The following is a 20,894-nucleotide window of genomic DNA, read 5'->3' as shown; positions in this document are numbered from 1 at the left end:
CATTTTAGAAGTTAAGAGAGGGCTATTATTTGTGCTTTTTGGTTCTATTTTTAAGTATGGAAAAGACAAGTATGTTTAAATGTCAGTGAGAAAGATTCAGTTGGAAGAAAGGTTGAAATCTGTTGTGATGAGAAGGGAAAATCAATAGTGTAACATTCCTAAAATAACAAGAAAATAATATCTCATGAGAAAAAGGTAGAGGAGTTGACACCTCTTCTAATGTAGCAGAAGGAAAGATAGAATGGATGGTCACATATGTAAGAAGATTTAAGAGTTTAATAATACGGATTTGGGAGTTCAGGAGGTGCTCATTCGATATTTTACTCCATGAAATAGAATGTAAGGACATCCACTGGGGCTTCCCCGGTGGCTCAGTGGTAAAGAATTTGCCTGCCAAGCAGGAGACATATGTTCGATCCCTGGATCGGGAAGATCCCCGGAGAAGGAAATGGCAACCCACTCCACTATTCTTGCCTGGGAAGTCCTCACAGGAGCCTGGTGGGCTGCAGTCTGTGGGGTCGCAAATAGTCAGATTCAACTGAGAGACTGAACAGGCATAATGAAAGGACACCTAAGGAATGGTGCAGGGCTCAGAAATTTGAGATGGGGGCTCGGAAGCTACGTATTCTTCCGAAACTTTAATTTTTTACCTAGTGAATGTAAATTCGGATCTTTAAAAATGCGTACAAATAATAGTGAAATATAAAGATTTCTTAAAGTAAGACCAGAGAATCAAAAACACAACATAAATTGGAGCCACAAGGACTGAACCTCAGATTGGGCTCTTAATTTCCTGGCAGCCAAAACAGAAAAAATCAGATACTAATAAATTGCTTAGAAGTTTTACTGAATTTTAGAATGTATAGATCTTTAAAAATAATTTTTATATTTTAAAATAGTTTTAGATGTACAAAACAGTTGCAAATACAGTTTCCGTATACCCTGCACTAAATTTCTCTATTTTCAACAAAAAATGTCCCTATTATGGACATTTGTCACAGCTTATGAACCAGTATTTAAATGTAATTATTAACTAAAGTCTGTTCTTTATTCAGATTCCCTTATTTTTCACTAAGAAGATTTTACTAATATTTCTATTCCTGGCATCCATCAAGGATACCATAGTGCATTTAGTTATGTGTCCAAAGACTCCTTAGACTATGACAGTTTCTCATATTTTACTTATTTTTGATGACCTGTCTTGAGGAGCAGTAGTCAGGAGTAGAATGTCCTTTAAATTGAATTTGTCTAATGTTGATGAGGGTATATCCACATAAATCATTTGGGAATTCTTTGTACTGGAGATTGTCTATTCACCCACTGAAAATTTGGGAAAATCAATTAAATAGTATAGATTGCAACTGTAGTTAATCCCTTACAAGCTGGCATTTCTTTATTCTCTTAGAACTTTAGTATCTCCGTCTGCAGAATGAGAGGTTTAGACTATGCAATTGACCTTCACCTCCCTTTCTTGTCTTTCACTGATGTCTTTGTTGACCTGGGGAAAAGCCCAAGGCTGACCTCCAGTGGTAACCCATACTGCTCTGTGAGAAATAAATGCCTGTTAATTGAGATGAGTTGAAACAGATAGTTAAATCAACACTCACAAGCAAGACAGTTGCTAGTTTTTTTCTTTACTTAGTAGTAGTTGATTGCAAGTCTCAGTTTCTCTATGATGTGACTAATTTCTGTCTAAAAGTGACCCAGAAATGTCTGTTTCTATTCTTTTGGAATTTCAGCCATTTGGAAAGAAAGAGTCTGAAATCTTTTTGTCAACATATAGGTAACTCTGATTCTGTATATAATCACTTCAAAACATCACTTCTGCTGTAATGATTTTTCTTGCAATAATTTAGTAGTTCTTTCAGTCATTCATTTAGTTTTCCTAAGCTGTTTTCTGGTTAACTTGCCATATTTTTCATTTTTTTCCCCACATAGCTTCTCTCTTCTCTTGGAACACATATTCATATGAGCTCTAGTTTGCCTTTTCCCCAAATAATCTTAGAATATATTGTGAACCTATGGAATTTGAATGTATTTCTAATGGGGATGTTCCTCTAATATTGTCTTTACCATTCTTCAAGGGGAGGATATAGATTTCTGGGGATCTGAATTCGGCCCTTTTTAGAAAGAAGAAATTACAAATTTAAAATTAGGTTTAATATCTTATACAGGCAAAAATACTTGAAGCTGAAACTTTCTATTAACTTTATGCTAAATCTCTCTCAACCAATTGTGGATGAGAAATGACATTATCGCTGTATTAGTTTTCTGTTGCTCCTGTAACACGTTCAGTTCGGTTCAGTCACTCAGTCATGTCCGACTCTTTGTGACCCCATGAATCGCAGCACACCAGGCCTCCCTGTCCATCGCCAACTCCCAGAGTTCACCCAAACTCATGTGCATTAAGTCGGTGATGCCATCCAGCCATCTTATCCTCTGCCATCCCCTTCTCCTCCTGCCCCTAATTCCTCCCAGCGTCAGGGTCTTTTCCAATGAGTCAACTCTTCACGTGAGGTGGCCAAAGTATTGGAGTTTCAGCCTCAGCGTCAGTCCTTCCAATGAACACCCAGGCCTGATCTTCTTTAGGATGGACTGGTTGGATCTCCTTGCAATCCAAGGGACTCTCAAGAGTCTTCTCCAACACCACAGTTCAAAAGCATCATTTCTTCGGCGCTCAGCTTTCTTCACAGTCCAACCCTCACATCATACATGACCACTGGAAAAACCATAGCCTTGACTAGACGGACCTTTGTTGGCAAAGTACTGTCTCTTCTTTTTAATATGCTGTCTAAGTGGGTCATAGCTTTTCTTCCAAGGAGCAAATGTCTTTTAATTTCATGGCTGCAATCACCATCTGCAGTGATTTTGGAGCCCCCCCAAAATAAAGTCTCTCACTGTTTCCATTGTTTCCCCATCTATTTGCCATGAATTGGTGGGACCAGATGCCATGATCTTCGTTTTCTGAATGTTGAGCTTTAAGCCAGATCTGACTCTGAGCCAGATAAAAGATCTAATGCCTGGCATATCTCTGGCATGATCTTCTAACCCACCATAAGTTGGTCCAGTAGATTACATAGTGATTCTCATGGTATCCCTCAAGACAGAGCTCACTGGGTAGTCCCTGGGACAGCTTCTAGAAGCACTGTAGGAGCCCATGTGCATGAACTGTATGCATGTTGTTCAGTCGCTCAGTTGTGTCCAGCTCTTTGCCACCCCATGGACTTGGAGCACGCTGGGCTTCCCTGTCCTTCACTATCTGTTGGAGTTTGCTCAAACTCATGTCCCCTGAGTTGGTGATGCCATTTAGAATAACTTGAGCCCTAAAATGCATATTTTTAAATGTTACTACTGATCTCATTAGAAAAGTCTAAATGTTGGGAAGCTACCAGTTCATGATAGCAAATACAGGTTTTTCAAACTGCTAATTTTTCTTGAAAGTTTAAATTTCCTTATTGGCAATTAATTCTTTCAGTTGTTTCCTTTAAGGAACAGTTTACTTTAGAGAAAATATTTGTGAAATACCCAGTTCTTAATAATCATAGCTCTGTCAATCACTCTTTCAAATAAAAAAATTTTATGGAGAAAAAAAATTTTATGGAGAAATCAGCTGTAAAACATGCAATTCAGCTGTGTATCTGCTTTCCCTCAAGACAGCTAGCATTCTTTTGTATGTAGCGCAGGTGCTTTGTGGACAATTCCCATTTCATCATACTGCATATTAAACAGATACCTATTTACTGGTCAAGATTTAATAATATGAATAATTTTTGCTGTTTCATCCAGAACATTCTTAAGTGGAACTGTTATTTGATTCATTTTTCACTCCGTAACTGTATGGTGGAGCACTGTAGTTGTATTCCTGCTAAAGTACCCCCATTACTTTTACACTATCAGTCAATTGTCAACATAGTGAAAAAGACAAATTATGTCTTAGCTTTATTGCAATGTTAGTGTTGACTTTAAGGTCACACTGATAGGTACCTGTCTCACTGATAGGGTCTCCGGAACTTAAGGAGTCCATAGCCCATGCTTTGAGAAATACTGTCCAATTGTTTTTCCTTCTTTAAAAATTATATGTCCCAGAAGCTTAATGAAAAGCCATATGCCATTTTTATAGAAACAAATATGTTTTGTTATTTTGGAGTATACTTTTAAAAATCTTATTTCTTCTATCTGCGCTGCTTTTGGTAGTTCCATAATCTAAAGGTATTTTGAAAGTAAACAATGTCCACCATTTGAAAATGAAAAATAGTGGAAATCAACCTTTATTTGTCTCAAGTTAACTGACTAACTTGCTGTACATTTTAAGTTGCAACCCAAGCCTTCTGATTCTTAACTACAGTACTGTAGTTTCTTATAGGCTATTTCACTATAAAATCTATGTAAAATATCATAATGTCTTAGAAGTAAAAAAGCAACAGTCCAAAGTGTATACTTACTTTGTTATGTTTAATAATCTTCAAATAATCATTTTTCAAGCTTCAAAAGCAATGATGTTCTTTTAGAAAGGGGTAGAGGGGGATGGGTGCTGGTGGTCCAAGGGTTCAAACTTCTGGTCATAAGGTGAACAAGTTCTGGAGATCTGATATGCTGTAGTTAACATTGTATACTTGAAAGTTACCAAGAGAGTAAATTTTAAATGTCCTCAACTACACACACAAATTGTTAATATGTGAGAAGAAGAATATGGTAACTACTCTTACTGATGGTAGTTGTTTCACAGTGTATATATATTTAATATATATTAAATCATGACGTTGTACAACTTGAACTTACACAATGTTATGTGTCAATTTTATCTTCTTAAAGTTGTAAAAAAATACTCCTGGATTACAAACTGATTATAAATTATGCTGACACTCTGACACTCTCATGGTGAATTCCCCTGTATACTGTTCTCTGGAAATGAAACCATTTAAACTGATGCTAAAGCTGAAACTCCCAATACTTTGGCCACCTCATGCAAAGAGTTGACTCATTGGAAAAGACTCTGATGCTGGGAGGAATTAGGGGCAGGAGGAGAAGGGGACGGCAGAGGATAAGATGGCTAGATGGCATCACCGACTCGATGGCCATGAGTTTGAGTAAACTCCGGGAGTTGGTGATGGACAGGGAAGCCTGACATGCTGCGATTCATGGGGTTGCAAAGAGTCGGACACAACTGAGTGACTGAACTGAACTGAACTGAAACAAATTAAAGAAATATTTTTTAAATGAAATGTGTCTTTAGTTACAAAACTTATTATTGCTAGAGATATACATAAGACTTTTGCAATAAACTGAATGAATTAGGTCTATAGAAATCTACAAGCTAACTTTCTATATAAAATATAATAAACATCAAGTAAATTAGATATTTTGTTAGCTGATTGATTTTTGTTAGTACTTTATTTGTGATACAGTTTTAGCAGAAATCATATAATTGAGAAGACATTTAAAATGAATATTTATCTTAAAATTCTCAAGAATTGGATGTTCCCAGTAGTGATACTGATGATGACAGTAGATAGATAATAGGCATTAACTGCTTACTGTGTGGCAGTTACTATCCTGTGTGACTACATTCATTATCTCATTTAATTCTTAAATAGCTAAGTTAGAAAGTTACTGATATCACTAAGAATTAAGACATAAAAGAACAAACAAAAACAAGGCTTTGGGTTCAGTAATCAGTGACATGTATTTATTTGTCATAGGAATAATTTGACTAACCTAAAACAACTCTGTAAGTGGTCTTCCATGTAGTCTTCTATTTCTGAGCAGGAATTGTTTTGTGGTGGATGGTTTGTTTTGTTTTGTTTCTGAGTCAGTTTCTTAGCATAATGTGACTTTAGTTTCTATTTTTTAACACTAATAAAATGGATTCAAAGGTCTCCTAGTCATTCTGTAAGTTAAAGAATATTTCCAGAAATAGTGTTCTTATAGGTTTGATTGAAGTTTTTCATAGAAAACCCAGATTGAGGAAGGATACCAGATAATGTATTAAGAATTCTAGGACTTCATACCTAAGGACTCAAAATGATAATGATGATGACCACAGCAACAGGCATTTATCGTATACTTATTGTTAGCTAGGTATGGTAAGTACCATATGAGCATTATCTCAGTTCTTTCTAAAGCCCATAAAATACAAAATCTATTACTTACTCCTGTTTTTCAAAGGGACAAACCTGAAGCATGGGGTTTTTTATTTTGCCAGGATCATATAATTGATAAGTGACAAAGCCAAGATTGCAATCCAGATTGTATGTCCTGCATTTGCATTAGTCTAACAGTCAGGATTCCTGATCCTGACATTTCCACTTATTAATCATGTCCTTATTTCTTATTTCTTCTTTGTACTCCAGTGTACTTATCTAAAAAATGGGTTTAAGAGTAGAGGTTCTTTGCTTTTCATAACTTTTTTAAGGTCATAGAAAGTTTGGGAGGCTTTTTGAGGCTTGTGAGGATAAATGAGAAAGTAGAGCACTCAGCACAATTCTTGGTCCACAAAACTGCTGAGTAGATAAAAATGTCTATGGCGGTGAAATAGTGAAATAAAGTTTCTCTTGCTGAGTGCCTCATTTCCACCCATGGCTCTTAGCACTGTCTATCAGTATTCTCCTACCTCACTTTACCTTCTATCTAAATTTAAACCAGTCCAGTAGACATAGCTGCTACTGCTAAGTCGCTTCAGTCGTGTCCGGCTCTGTGTGACCCCATAGACGGCAGCCCACCAGGCTCCCCTGTCCCTGGGATTCTCCAGGCAAGAACACTGGAGTAGGTTGCCATTTCCTTCTCCAATGCATGAAAATAAAAAGTGAAAGTGAAGTTGCTCAGTCATGTCCAACTCCTGGTGACCCCATGGACTGCAGCCTACCAGGCTTCTCCGCCCATGGGATTTGCCAGGCAAGAGTACTGGAGTGGGTTGCCATTGCCTTCTCCAATAGACATAGCAGCCAGGGGTAATTATCCAAAAGTTTACTTAGGGCCATATCATTCCTTTGTTCAAAACCTTCAATGCTTTTTCTTTGGCTAGTGAATTAAGTAAGAACTATGGCTGATACTGAGGATTCCAACTTCTCTCTTCTACATAAAAACTTGAGTAGTTCTCATTTGGGATGGGAATAGAATTGCTTAGAAGTATCTTAGAAGGTTGTTGAAGTTACTGTGGAGCCACAACCTAAGTGTTGAGGTGAGGAATGCCCCAAGTCCTTTTGTGAGTGTGAGAGTCTCACACAGATGATCCTACCCAAGTGTGGGGAGTACATTTCTTCTTCCTATTTCTCCTTCTACATACTCTCTGATTCTCCTCCTACATACTCTCTGTTTTCCTATGATTCTCCCTTTATCCTGCTGTTCATTTGAATTTGTCTACCTCTCCTAAATCCATGGCTGTTGTCACTTAACCCTTAGCTTAATCCTCTTATATTCCCAGATCCCTCCACTTCGTACCTGAACCACCCTTGGACTTTTTAAATGTTTACTTCTTGAGGCTCTTTACACTGGTCTGGATTTTTTTTTTAATTGAAGAAGATATTTCACTACCCTGAATTCTTTTTGAGGATAGGCTCAAAGTCTGATTGATCTTTGAGTGTCCCAAGATGTATAGCAGAGGTGTTACACCTTGCAACTATTTCTGAAGAGTAGAGACCCTATTTTAAATATTGGTTCTGTCACTTACAGGTTCATAAATTTTCTCCTGTATAAATGAGATAATTCTACTACTTATCACCCAGAATTCTTGTGAAGTTGATATAAGATAATATGTTTAAATCACTTGAAATAGTTCCAACAATAAGCACTCAGGCATTGTTAGCTTCTGCCATTATTATTATTGTTCTGTTGGTTAGTCAGGATTCTAAGGGCCATGATTAGATTAGAGATGGCAAGAAAAGAGAGTAATATAGAATAGATTTTCAAGGACTTGGTGGTATCTTAAATATATGAGGGTTGATAGACATAGATGAATCCAAAAAGATTACCAGATTTTTAAATTTGAGTGACTGGATACACATTCCAGTCATTCAAAAATATTTCATAAGCAAAGCATATTAGCTCATGTTTTTGTGTTGCATAGAATCACACCTATACATCTATCACTGTCTCAGAGAAAAATTCATTAGGCTAACTTAAGTATTAGAACCACTCTGAAATTACTGTTATTCTTAAAATCTTAGAATTGAAAGCGCTCTTAAACATTATTTAACAATGCTCTGTTTGTAGGTGAAGACATCGACACTCAGAGAGATTACAGATTATTACAGCTACTGAGTGAAAAATGCAGAACCGGATTCTAGAGGTTCTGAGTCCAACCAGCACTTTTCTCTAAGCAAAAAGAACCTAACATTAGAAAAATAGACAAATAATATGATCAATGGTTAATAATAATCTTTATGGATTATCCACATTACTGTAAACATCTACCATGATCCGATAGATAAACAGACAAAAGGTGTGCAAAAGCAAGAGAAATAAAAATAAGTGAAATCACACAGTATTCCTTTTTCTGACTTATTAGCATACTATTCTCTAGGTCCATCATGTTGTTGGGATTGGCAAGATTTCATTCTTCTTACAGTTGAGTGATATTCCATTGTGTGTGTGTGTGTGTGTGTGTGTGTATATACACACCATATCTTCTTTACCTAGTCATCTACTGATGTGCAGTTAGGTTGCTTTCCTAGGCAGAAGCTTTTTAGTTTGATGTACTCATACTTGTTTTTGCTGTTGCTTCCCTTGCCTGAGGAGACAGACAGACCCAAAAAATCCTATGGAGTCCAGGCTCAAAGAGCATATGCCTAGGTTTCTTTTCATTTCATCCAGCAAAGCTTCAAAGCAGAAACTAAAGGATCCAACTCTTTTCAAGTAATGCATCTTAGAGCAGACATTTAAGGGGACATTAAAGAAAATAAAGCTACTAAGGGAGTATAAAAGTACCTTCAATTGTAGTCTGAATTTGGCAATAAGGAGTTCATGATCTGAGCCACAGTCAGCTCCTGGTCTTGTTTTTGCTGACTGTATAGAGCTTCTCCATCTTTGGCTGCAAAGAATATAATCAATCTGATTTCGGTGTTGACCATCTGATGATGTCCATGTGTAGAGTCTTCTCTTGTGTTGTTGGAAGAGGGTGTTTGCTATGACCAGTGCGTTCTCTTGGCAAAACTCTGTTAGCCTTTGCCCTGCTTCATTCTGTACTCCAAGGCCAAATTTGCCTGTTACTCCAGGTGTTTCTTGACTTCCTACTTTTGCATTACAGTCACCCGTGATGGAAAGGACATCTTTTTTGGGTGTTACTTCTAAAAGATCTTGTAGGTTTTCATATAACCGTTCAACTTAAGCTTCTTCAGCATTACTGGTTGGGGCATAGGCTTGGATCACCATGATATTGAATGGTTTGCCTTGGAAACGAACAGAGATCATTCTGTCATTTTTGAGACTGCATCCAAGTACCGCGTTTCGAATTCTGTTGTTGACCATGATGGCTACTCCATTTCTTCTAAGGGATTCCTGCCCACAGAGGTAGATATAATGATCATCTAAGGTAAATTCACCCATTCCAGTCCATTTTAGTTGGCTGATTTCTAGAATGTCGACGTTCACTCTTGCCATCTCCTGTTTGACCACTTCAGTGTACCTTGATTCATGGACCTAAATTTCGTGGAAGTGAGAAATAGATTTAACGGACTAGATCTGATAGAGTACCTGATGAACTATGGACTGAGGTTCGTGACATGGTACAGGAGACACAGGGATCAAGACCATCCCCATGGAAAAGAAATGCAAAAAAGCAAAATGGCTGTCTGAGGAGGACTTATAAATAGCTGTGAAAAGAAGAGAAGTGGAAAGCAAAGGAGAAAAGGAAAGATATTCCCATTTGAATGCAGAGTTCCAAAGAATAGCAAAGAGAGATAAGAAAGCCTTCCTCACCAATCAATGCAAAGAAATAGAGGAAAACAACAGAATGGGAAAGACTAGAGATCTCTTCAAGAAAATTAGAGATACCACAGGAACGTTTCATGCAAAGATGGGCTCAATAAAGGACAGAAATGGTATGGACCTAACAGAAGCAGAAGATATTAAGAAAAGGTAGCAAGAATACACAGAAGAACTGTACAAAAAAAGATCTTCACGACCCAGATAATCACGATGGTGTGTTCAGTCACCTGTCCTGGAATGTAAAGTCAAATAGGCCTTAGAAAGCATCACTTTGCACAAAGCTAGTAGAGGTAATGGAATTCCAGTTGAGCTGTTTCAAATCGTGAAAGATGATGTGGTGAAAGTGCTGCACTCAATATGCCAGCAAATTTGGAAAACTCAGCAGTGGCCACAGGACTGGAAAAGCTCAGTTTTCATTCCAATCCCAAAGAATGCTCAAACTACTGCACGATTGCACTCATCTCACATGCTAGTAAAGTAATGCTCAAAATTCTCCAAGCCAGGCTTCAGCAATACGTGAACCTCCAGATGTTCAAGCTGGTTTTAGAAAAGGCAGAGGAACCAGAGATCAAATTGCCAACATGCGCTGGGAAAACACAAGAGAGTTCCAGAAAAACATCTATTTCTGCTTTATTGACTATGCCAACGCCTTTGACTGTGTGGATCACAATAAACTGTGGAAAATTCTGAAAGAGATGGGAATACCAGATCACCTGACCTGCCTCTTGAGAAACCTGTATGTAGGTCAGGAAGCAACAGTTAGAACTGGACATGGAACAACAGACTGGTTCCAAATAGGAAAAGGAGTACGTCAAGGCTGTATATTGTCACCCTGCTTATTTAACTTATATGAAGTGTACATCATGAGAAACGCTGGACTGGAAGAAGCACAAGCTGGAATCAAGATTGCCGGGAGAAATATCAATAACCTCAGATATGCAGATGACACCACCCTTATGGCAGAGAGTGAAGAGGAACTAAAGAGCCTCTTGATGAAAGTGAAAGAGGATAGTGAAAAAGTTGGCTTAAAGCTCGACATTCAGAAAATGAAGATCATGGCATCTGGTCCCATCAATTCATGGCAAATAGATGTGGAAACAGTGTCAGGCTTTATTTTTCTGGGCTCCAAAATCACTGCAGATGGTGATTGCAGCCATGAAATTAAAAGACGTTTACTCCTTGGAAGGAAAGTTATGACCAACCTAGATAGCATATTGAAAAGAAGAGACAGTACTTTGTCAACAAAGATCTGTCTAGTCAAGGCTATGGTTTTTCCAGTGGTCATGTATGGATATGAGAGTTGGACTGTGAAGAAAGCTGTGTGCAAAGAATTGATGCTTTTGAACTATGGTGCTGGAGAAGACTCTTGAGAGTTCCTTGGACTGCAAGGAGATCCAACCAGTCCATCCTAAAGAAGATCAGTCCTGGGTGTTCATTGGAATGACTGATGGTGAAGCTTAAATTCCTATCCTTTGGCCACCTCATGCAAAGAGCTGACTCATTTGACAAGACCCTGATGCTGGGAAAGATTGAGCGCAGGAGGAGAAGGGGATGACAGAGGATGAGATGGCTGAATGGCATCACCAACTCGATGCACATGAGTTTGGGTGAACTCCGGGAGTTGGTGATAGACAGGGAGGCTTAGCGTACTGCGATTCATGGGGTCACAAAGAGTTGGACACGACTGAGCGACTGAAGTGAAAAATACCTTGATTCAGACAAAGTGAAATTCATGATGTCTGGCATCCAGTGAAAACTGGAAAGAAAAGAAGCAAAAAAACGTGACCCACATGACCCAGAAATGGCAAAGATGATAGTATTATTATACAGGGTCATTAAAACAGTTATTATAAATCATGTCCTCTATACAAGACAGTAAACCAGGAACATATTGAGGAACAACTTGAAAGATATTTTAGAATTGAACTTCTATAGAAGTACAGTATCTAACATTAAAAACAATTGAGTGGAATTCTCAGCAGATTTGACAGTTATCAGTGATCTTTAAGACATAGCAATAGAAACTGGTCAAAATAAAACATACAGAAGAAAATATGGAGGGATAAGTGGAACAGAGAGCATCAGTAAGCTGTTGAGAGAGACTTCAGTCAGCCTAGTGGGTGTGTGGTCGTGGCACCGAAAGGAGAGGAGAGGCAGAGACAGGAAAACTTTTTTGAAAAAATAATGGCTGAACAGTTTTCAAAGTTGATGACAACTATAAACCTCAGAGATCCAAGAAGAACCCTGAGCACAGACAGGAAGAAAAGTGTACCAATGTCGAGTTGTTTACAGCCGCTTTTGATAAAGACCCAATCTTAACAGTAATCCGAGGAAAAAAGACACAAAGATAAATGAACTGCAGCTGACCTCTTGTTGGACATGCAAGCAAAAGAGAGTGAAGCAGCATCTTTGAGGTACAGAACAACAGAACATCTCAACCTGTAATTCTATATCCAAACAAAAGCTGAGGCAAAGTAATGATTTTTTTTTCAGACAAAACTGAAATAATCCATCACCAGTAGACCTACAGTGCAAAGAATATTAAGTGAAGTTCTTTAGAAAGATGGAAAATGATACTAGATAAAAATCTGTCTCTATCCAAAAGAACAAAATCACTGAGGATGATAATTATGTGGGTAACTGTAAAGGACTCCTGCCCCCCGGTTCTTAAATCTCTCCCAATGACGATTGACTGTACAAACTAAAATAATAACTGTAACTGGGACTTTATAACATATGTGAAAGTGTAATATATGACAGTACTAATACAAAAGCTAAGAGAAGAGGAATTGAAGTAAACTGTTAAAAGATTCTTAGGCTATATGCAAAGTGGTAAAATATTTTAGTGTTTGAAGCCAAATTATGATGTTAAATTTTAAAAAGTTATTTTAACACAGATATGCACAAACAACCCTTGAAGAGTCATAATATTTGGTAACTCAGATAAGTTAATCAATTTGGAGTTAAGAATTACATCTCTCCTATATCTCAGAAGTAATTCTTTACATGTTTGTTAGATCTGATTTAACACTGAAAACTAAATTTGATGGTCTGAGATATTTACAAATAACAGTGTTTTAAATAGTAGGACCTAGATTTTTTTTTTGTTTAACACATAACCTGCTTTGGATAGAGTTGGGTGTAACTCTTATAAGAAATGAGGACAGTATGAGCCTGGACTTAGACATCCATCACACTGAAAGATTTATAAACAACTTTCTACTCTCATTTCTTCTAGGCTTTGTTGTTTTAAGAAGGCAAAGTAAATAAATAGTGTTAGTCCCAACTCAGGGAAAACTGTCATGCAGAAGAAATATGTTTTCCTTTCCCTCTCCTCTGCCATTTTTGTTTGTTACCAACTGTATACTCAGCCCTGGCAGCTGATAGTTTCTCAGCCGTTATTGTTGTTCAGTTGCTAAGTCGTGTCCTAATCTTTGAGACCCCATGGACTGCAACATGCCAAGCTTCCCTGTCCTTCACTGCCTCCCGGAGTTTGCTCAAACTCATGTCCATTGGGTTACCCCCTCCTAAGGGAAGTCTAATTTTTCACAAAACCCTCCTTCCATTGTCCATTGAGAAGGTGATGCCATCCAGCTATAACATCCTCTGTCACCCCCTTCTCCTCCCCTCAGTCTTTCCCATCGTCCGGGTCTTTTCCAGTGAGTCAGTTCTTCGCTTCAGATGGCCAGAGTATTGGAGCTTCAGGTTCAGCATTAGTCCTTCCAATGAATATTCAGGGATGACTTTGTTTAAGATGGACTGGTTGGATCTCCTTGCAGTCCAAGGAACTCTCAGGAGTCTTCTCCAACACCACAGTTTGCAAGCATCAATTCTTCAGCACTCAGCCTTCTTTTCTGATACTTTGTTCTCCCCAAAATGTCCTCATCTGGTAAGCTGCCCTTTACTTTCCACTGCAGTAAATATTAACAGTGATGTTAATGACATAACTCCTTGGAGAACTACATTGTTCCATGAGCACCAACCATCTGGGAAAGAGAAGAGGAAAAGGGCAAATAATCTACTTCTTTCTCTAGATAACATTTTGGTGATTTTCTTAGCATGATTTATAATTTGATAGTTACTGATAAAAAGCCCTATACTAATGAGCAATAGCTAACATACTATATATGTCCTTAATAATAATTTCTCATGTTTGTATTTCACAAATAGTCTATCAGTAGCTCCTGAGAGTAACTCTAGGACTTTTCTGCTTGGAAATGTAATCCTAGAAAATGATGATAAGAGTAGTTGATGGGAGTCTGAATTAGAACCTAGCTCTGCAGACGCCTAGTTATTGCAGTGTCAAAAGTGGAATGAAGAGTTTGGGGCCTGGGTGATAACATGGTTGCCTGTGGGGATGAGAACTCATCTAGACTTTTAAAGCTTGGCTAGAATCCATTCTTTTGTGATCTTTTATGGAAATATAAATACTGTTCTTCAAGGAAGGCCTCAGGGTTCTGTGTGTGAACAGTCTCAGGAAGCTACTGCTACTATTGCTGAACCCTCCCTGGAAATAAAATTCCATAGAACGCCTGCCATTCGCTGCAGCCTCTTCGCTCATGAATAAATCCCTTCCACTATGTTCTCTTCTAGCTATCACATTTTTCTTTAAAGTATTTTGGGGAGTGGTTTTCCCTATCATCTATGAGGTCTGTAACTAGAAATATTATAACAAAAAACCGAAAGCATATTTTACAGTAAGGAAATGTATTGCCACCTACAGCCGGAACTCCACAAGTAGGAGAGACTTAAGAGTTATTTCAGTCTAATCGTTTCTTTTCTCTTGACTCCCACTGCCTTGTTCTCATTGATATGTTGGCTCCATCCTGAAAGTGCTTTCCTCATGGTGGCACCATGACTGTCATAGTTCCTGGCTCCATGTCTGCACTTCATGGCATCCAGTTGTTCCCAAAGCTACCTTCTAGGGGCGAGGAAGCTTTTCCCCAGAAGCCCTGAGAAAACTTTTTCCTGTGAATTGGTAAACCAACTTAGGTTACATGCTCATTCTTTTAGCAAGCCTTGTGATTTAGGCAGTTTCCTATCTCATTGGATTCAGCGTGAATTTCTGAACCAGTCAAAGAAAAGAGACCCACATCCCTGGGAACTGGGGGGTATGCTTAACTATCTTGGAGACATTGAGGGTAGGGATGAGGATTTTGTGAAAAATTAATTTCCCTTAGGATGAGGGGAAAATTAAGTGAGTGATGAGCAGGTAGCCAATAATGCCTCCTTCAGTTGTTTTGTTTTTTCCCTCCTTTGCCTTTTAGGATCAGAATAGAATATTAAAGAGTGTGAGGTTTAGTGTTAAGTCTAGCTTCCAGAGACCTGCCCTGGGACTTGGCCAAGTTTCTTAATCCTCTAAACTTCAGTTTCCCTGTAGAAATTTTCTAAGGATTAAAAGTAGTATAGGCAAGGCACACAAAGATGCAATAAATAATTATGGTTGTTATTAACAGTTTTGTTGATTTCTTAAATCATAGGCAATAAGTAAAATTAAAGTGCCTTTTATTATAAGACCCATTTCATCCCTAGGTAGTTATTGAAACAAGTAAATAAGAAAATATTCACTAGAGAATCAAGGTGGTAGGTATACAGAAGCTTACTATAAAATACTTTACCTTTTTTGTACATTTGAATATTTTCATGATGGCTTGTTTTTGTTTTTTTTTTAAAAAAGGAGTTTCCTAGAATGATGGTGTTGAAATAAAAATTCACTAAAGGTGACTCAGAAGATCTAGAAGCCAAAATTATTATTCTCAAGATATCACTAGTGGAGCCTAGATGATGATTTAGATGAATTGCTGAAATGATATTGTCCCTTTATGTTGCAAGCATTCCACTGTGAGAAAATGCATGGTCTGAAATTTTGGGTTTCCTGCCTTGAAATTGCTCCTCTTTGACGGTTTTATATGAGCAGCTTTTGACACAAAAGGATAATGAAGTATATATGAGAGTTCACTGAGAGAGCTCTGGAGTGAGCAATTCGGAAATAAAAGATTGGGGAGGGAAAGCAGTATGCAGAAGGGGAATCAGGAAAGTGACTTTTATTGACTTTGTGTTATGTTTGTGCCAGAGGCTGTTTTACAAGGATGGATAAAATATCTTCCCACCCTTGAGGGAGCTCATACCTTGTGTCAGTAGATCCCCATCAGTAAATAATTATGTTACCCAAACCCAGTAATAGAAGTGCCTTAATAAAATTGAGTGTGAGAGCATGGTGGAGAAAGAATTACTAAAGAATCCTCCTGGGTCTTCCAAACTCCTTCAGTCAGTTAGGGGAAAGCTGTTAAAGCTTGACATTATTTCCCACAGGGTTTTGTTGTTTATTCCTTGGTTTGTTTAAGAACACAGGACCCTGTCTGTTCTAATGCTAATTCGCTAAGATTCATAAGAAAACTAGACTCCTCCTCTAAAAACCGGGCACTTACCTTCCTTTGTCAATAGAAATCCCAGTCTCTCTGTGTATAGTGATATAGTTGAGAAAGATTACCTGCATGCCTTCACTTCTTCAAATAATAAGAATGGAGGGGCATCAAGGGCAGGCCAAAGTTCTTACAAACTAAACTGACAGTAGTTAGGGCCAAGCCCTTGATAGTTAATCTCTACTGCCATCTCTTTTTCCTCTCCTGCATTATGTCATCGTTCTCATCTTCTACAGATTATGTCTAAAGCGTCTGCTCTGTTCCTACCCCAGCACTTTTGAACAGTCCAGTAGACTTTTCCTTTAATGTATAATAACACGGCCCACTTTTCATTGCTGTTTCTGCTTTACCATGCTGCTTTCTATTACTTTACCAGGGTCTTTTTGTCCTTTCAGTTTAATGTTTTCTTGGAGAATTCATTGTAATGGAATCAGATCGATGTAAGATAAGTCATTTTTGTAACCATTGTCTAGGCAGCTCTTTGAAGGGTGTGAGATGAAAATGGTGAAGAAACCCCCTAAAAGTTTCTCAGAAGTCTTCTACCAGTTTAAGAGAAAATTTGAAGAACTTTATCCAAATTCATTCTTTTTTATATGATGATGGGATGCATGAATGAATAAATGAACAACTAAAGGCAGTAGAAAAGCTATGGCAAGCTATGAACAAAAATATTAATAGCTTCTAACAGTATAACTCTTTAGTATATACTTCTATATTATTTATTAGTGTATAGTATATATATATTTAGTATATACTTCTATATTGTATATTATATAGTATATACTTCTATATTGCTAAAGCAGTGCTATGACTTTAGTAATAGCTTCTAACATTAGTGTAGCATGAAACTTCTTCACTTAATCATTTAATCTCACACCATCCTTGTAAAGTAGGTGTTTTATCCATTTTATGTTGTCATCAATAAATCTAAAGATGTTAAGGTCCCATCATAGATAAGTGGAAGAGCCAATATTTGACCTACAGTGAGTGAAATGTTTGCTTTAATGGATAAAAGTTATTTTTTGTAAGGTCTTCAACATAGTTTAGTACCTAAAGCTATCTAGTACATAGTTCAAGTACCTAAAGAATAAAAGGCCAAAGATTTATTGTTTGGCCTTTTAATCTACACATAAGTGTATGCTAAGGAGAATGAACTGGGGTTGCAAAGTGAGGATTATGCCATTTCACTCTATAAAGTTAACATCTTCAAAATGGAACAGATCTTTCCTTCCTCTGCACATACTCCACCCATCATCTTTTTTCATATCAGTCATTGACAACTCCCATTTTTCCAGTTGCTGAAGCCAAAATTTATGAAGTCATACTCACCTCCTCTTTTTCTATTATACATCACATCTTATCTGTCAGGAAGCCCTGTTGGCTCTGCCTTTAAAATATATCCAGAATTCAGCTTCTTTTCACCACCTTCCCTGTTCTGCCCAGTCCAGGCCACCATCATCTCTCAGCTAAATCACAAGGTAGACTCCTGACTCATCTCCTTTTTCCATCCTGTTCTCCTTATTTCATATTCTCAACACCCCAGGAAGAATGACCCTTTTAAAAACCTAAGCTAAATGATTCTGTTGACCCCTCAAAGTGTTTTCACTGGCTCATGTTTCTCTCAGAGAGAAGTCCAAGTGTTTACAGTGATGGCTTCCCAGGCTTTCTATGCTGTGGCCCCTGCCTTACCATCTGATCTGCTCTCTTACTCCACTGCAGTCACAGTGGCCTCCTTGCTGTTCCTTGAAATCCCCAGCATAATTTACAGGGGTTCTTTCCTAGGGGCTCCTCAAGTCCTTACTCAGAGGTCTCCTCCTTAACGAGACCTGCCATGACCACGCCATTCACAATTGCAGTCCTTTCTCAGAACTTCTCTTCTCCTTTACCCTGTTCTTGTTTTTCTCATACCACACTTAATTAACTAACATACTATGTCATTTACTTTCTTGTTACAGTTTTTTTTCTTCTCTTCCTCCTCAGGCTATAGGCCCCACAAGGACAGATTTGGGAATTGGTTTTGGCTTAATTTTTTTGTTCACTGATGTAACCCTAGTGCCTAAAATTACTGGGCATATAGTACGACTTCAATATGAGTTTGTTAAATGCATGATGGTTGTATTTGATGAAAGCCTCTGAGCAAAGACTGTACAGTTGCTTAGGAGGTAATACTATGCTGGTTCCAAAGGCAGTTAACCGATATAAAGCCCCACGAGTTAATACTACTGATAGAGGTAACAGAAGTGAGAGAGATCTGTAGGGCTGAGCAGTTAGTCTAATTACAAAGCTACTCAAATCAAGAGTAGCTTTCGCTTTTAAAGGGGAAAGAGAATGTATAATGAAATTGCCTGTGGCCTCCTAAATATTACTTTTAACACTTGACATGGTATGGTTGGTATGGTTTTCCCAGATCTGCAAGATATCAGATATTTTTTATTCATTCATTCAAACAAGTGTTTTTTCAATATAACTATTATGTGCCAGGCACTAGGTAACTAATTTCAGATTGAAACTTGTAGCAACTGCAAGGTGTATGTTTTAGCGTATCTGTATTTTAATGTAGAAAAATGAAAATTTTACTGGTTTGTGAGATTGGCTTGCCAACATTGCTTGTATGCTTCCCTTCAACTCTTTGAAAATTAGATGATCTGTGCATACAGAGACAATGCTAGTTACCTGTCATCAGTAGGCCATGTACTTGGTTTTGAAATTGTTTTTTATAATGATAATGTGAATAGTGGCTCACATTTGTAAAAGTATTAGCCAGAACTAGGAGTATAGGCTATGTCTGTGAAACACGTTTTTTTTCCCTGTATGAATATAAGTTAACTAACCCAATACTAAATGAACTAAAGCCTTCCTAGACAGTCCATTTATGAGGTCTCGTGAGATACAGAGAATGGAAAAGGTCACTAATGGGTATGTCTATCATTTGGCGGCCAGTGGACGTTTGATCCTAGCAGTGTTTTTCTGATGTTCTGGCCAGTCTGGTTCTCTTGGTTTAAAGTACTATTTCTCTTTTCATGTAGTAAGCACTTTTTTCCCTATAAAAGAGGCCATTCCTTGGAACGGAAACAGCACAAGGTCTTTGTAACTTGGGTAGTTTTTTAGCACTAGATTGTTTAGTTTGTGAAAATATTTGATTTAGACTGAGCTTGTGGCCCAATGATGTTTAGAAGAGTGCCAAAGTGTAACTCATAGGAGATGACAGTAAAAACCGTAGCTGGAAGAGGTGAATAATGGTTGCGTCATTTTCCTGGTAGGTGTAACCAGGCCTGAAACTTCATCAGTGCAATTTTTAAATGTGTTCCTAAGAATAAAGTCAACTGGTATTCTGTGAACTACGTTAGGTCTCAAAATAAAATGTCTGACAGTTCTTTGAGTCACTGTCCCACTGTCTTTACATTGTTCAGGAAGCTTTGTTTCATCATTGTGTTTTATTGCCAAAAACAGCAGTAATATTTTTCTCTGACTTTTAATGAGCATTTTTGTTCCACTGAAAACCCTGAACATACCAGATTTTTCATTGTGATTTAACTTTGATAAAGCAAATTCTTATTAACAAACAAGTTCTTGTAAAATATTATAAAACTGCAATTCCTAAAATATGCTCTCTTAAAGACCAGTTTCTTCCCCCAGCTGGGGGAAGAAAGCACAGTGGGTTAAAATAAAATGAAATTTTGTGAGTAACATGGAGTAGTCAGGCCAACAGAGCAGATCAGATTTCTAGATTAATAAACTACAATGAAATCATTTTAGGATTCAAACAACATATATTAAAATGTGTTAGTGCACAGTGCTTCTATAAATGGTGAAAGTACAATTGCCTGACTTCTGTTGTAAATGAACTATACCCAGTAACTGATAAAATGCCTTCAACTGTGTTAGTAGGAAATCCGCGATGCTGAGGTAGATAGAATCACAGAACCATCTTCTCCTTTGAGAGTATGGGTCCAAGGCAGGGTGGGAATGGACAGATAGAATGGAAATGAATTCTTGGCATCTGATAGATGTGGGTATACTGATTATGGTGTGGGAGGCAGGTGGTGAAACAGGGTAGTGTGATCCCTGTGATTTCTTAAGCACCTTCAACCTGGAACCTGTCTTTCAAGGAAGGGATATCACTTCCCTTTCAGAAGGGTGTCACTGTACTGGGTCATGCCATCTCCCATTAAGGAAGAGCGTGTACACAGGCATAGCTGGAGAATAGAGTACAGGGCCTGGCTCCATGGGAAAGTCAGGCTGCTTTATCCACAGCAGTCCTTGGGAATATTTCCCTGTGACCTTAACCACAGTTTATACTTGTTTATAAAAGAATAAAAAGAACAGAGTAAGAGAGAGAGACAAGTGAAAACTAACTCTTTAAACTCTTTTACTTTTTTTTTTCTTAGTTGGCAGGCATTCTCAGAAGCCTTTTTTTTAATTCCTGCTGATCTGACTGCAAGTGTGTTTCTTTGATCAGATGTTTATATTGTCCTTATTTTAATTTCTTACTTTATTTTATGCTTGAGTCCAGGACTACAAGGACCACTCAAACAGATAGGGGCTAGAAGG

At 37.8% G+C, this 20,894-nt stretch overlaps 1 protein-coding gene across 3 annotated transcripts in view; it reads left to right on the top strand.

Annotated features, from left to right (window-relative positions):
• The window catches only part of VPS13B (vacuolar protein sorting 13 homolog B), a 772,631-nt gene that overhangs the window by 500,557 nt on the left and 251,180 nt on the right, over positions 1-20,894 (top strand). The window contains exon 35 of one of the 3 annotated variants that reach the window (XR_005724545.1): positions 2,133-2,152. The exons of the other annotated variants lie outside the window; for them this stretch is intronic. The gene's annotated coding sequence lies outside the window, so the exon portion shown is untranslated. Of the gene's footprint in view, positions 1-2,132; positions 2,153-20,894 lie in introns of those variants that run through there. 3 annotated transcript variants of the gene reach the window in all.

This window comes from Oryx dammah, unplaced genomic scaffold (assembly GCF_014754425.2).
Source record: "Oryx dammah isolate SB20612 unplaced genomic scaffold, SCBI_Odam_1.1 HiC_scaffold_19, whole genome shotgun sequence".
Taxonomy (NCBI): Eukaryota; Metazoa; Chordata; class Mammalia; order Artiodactyla; family Bovidae; genus Oryx; species Oryx dammah.
Note: the sequence above shows the minus strand (reverse complement) of the source record. Positions and strands in the feature narration are given on the sequence as shown.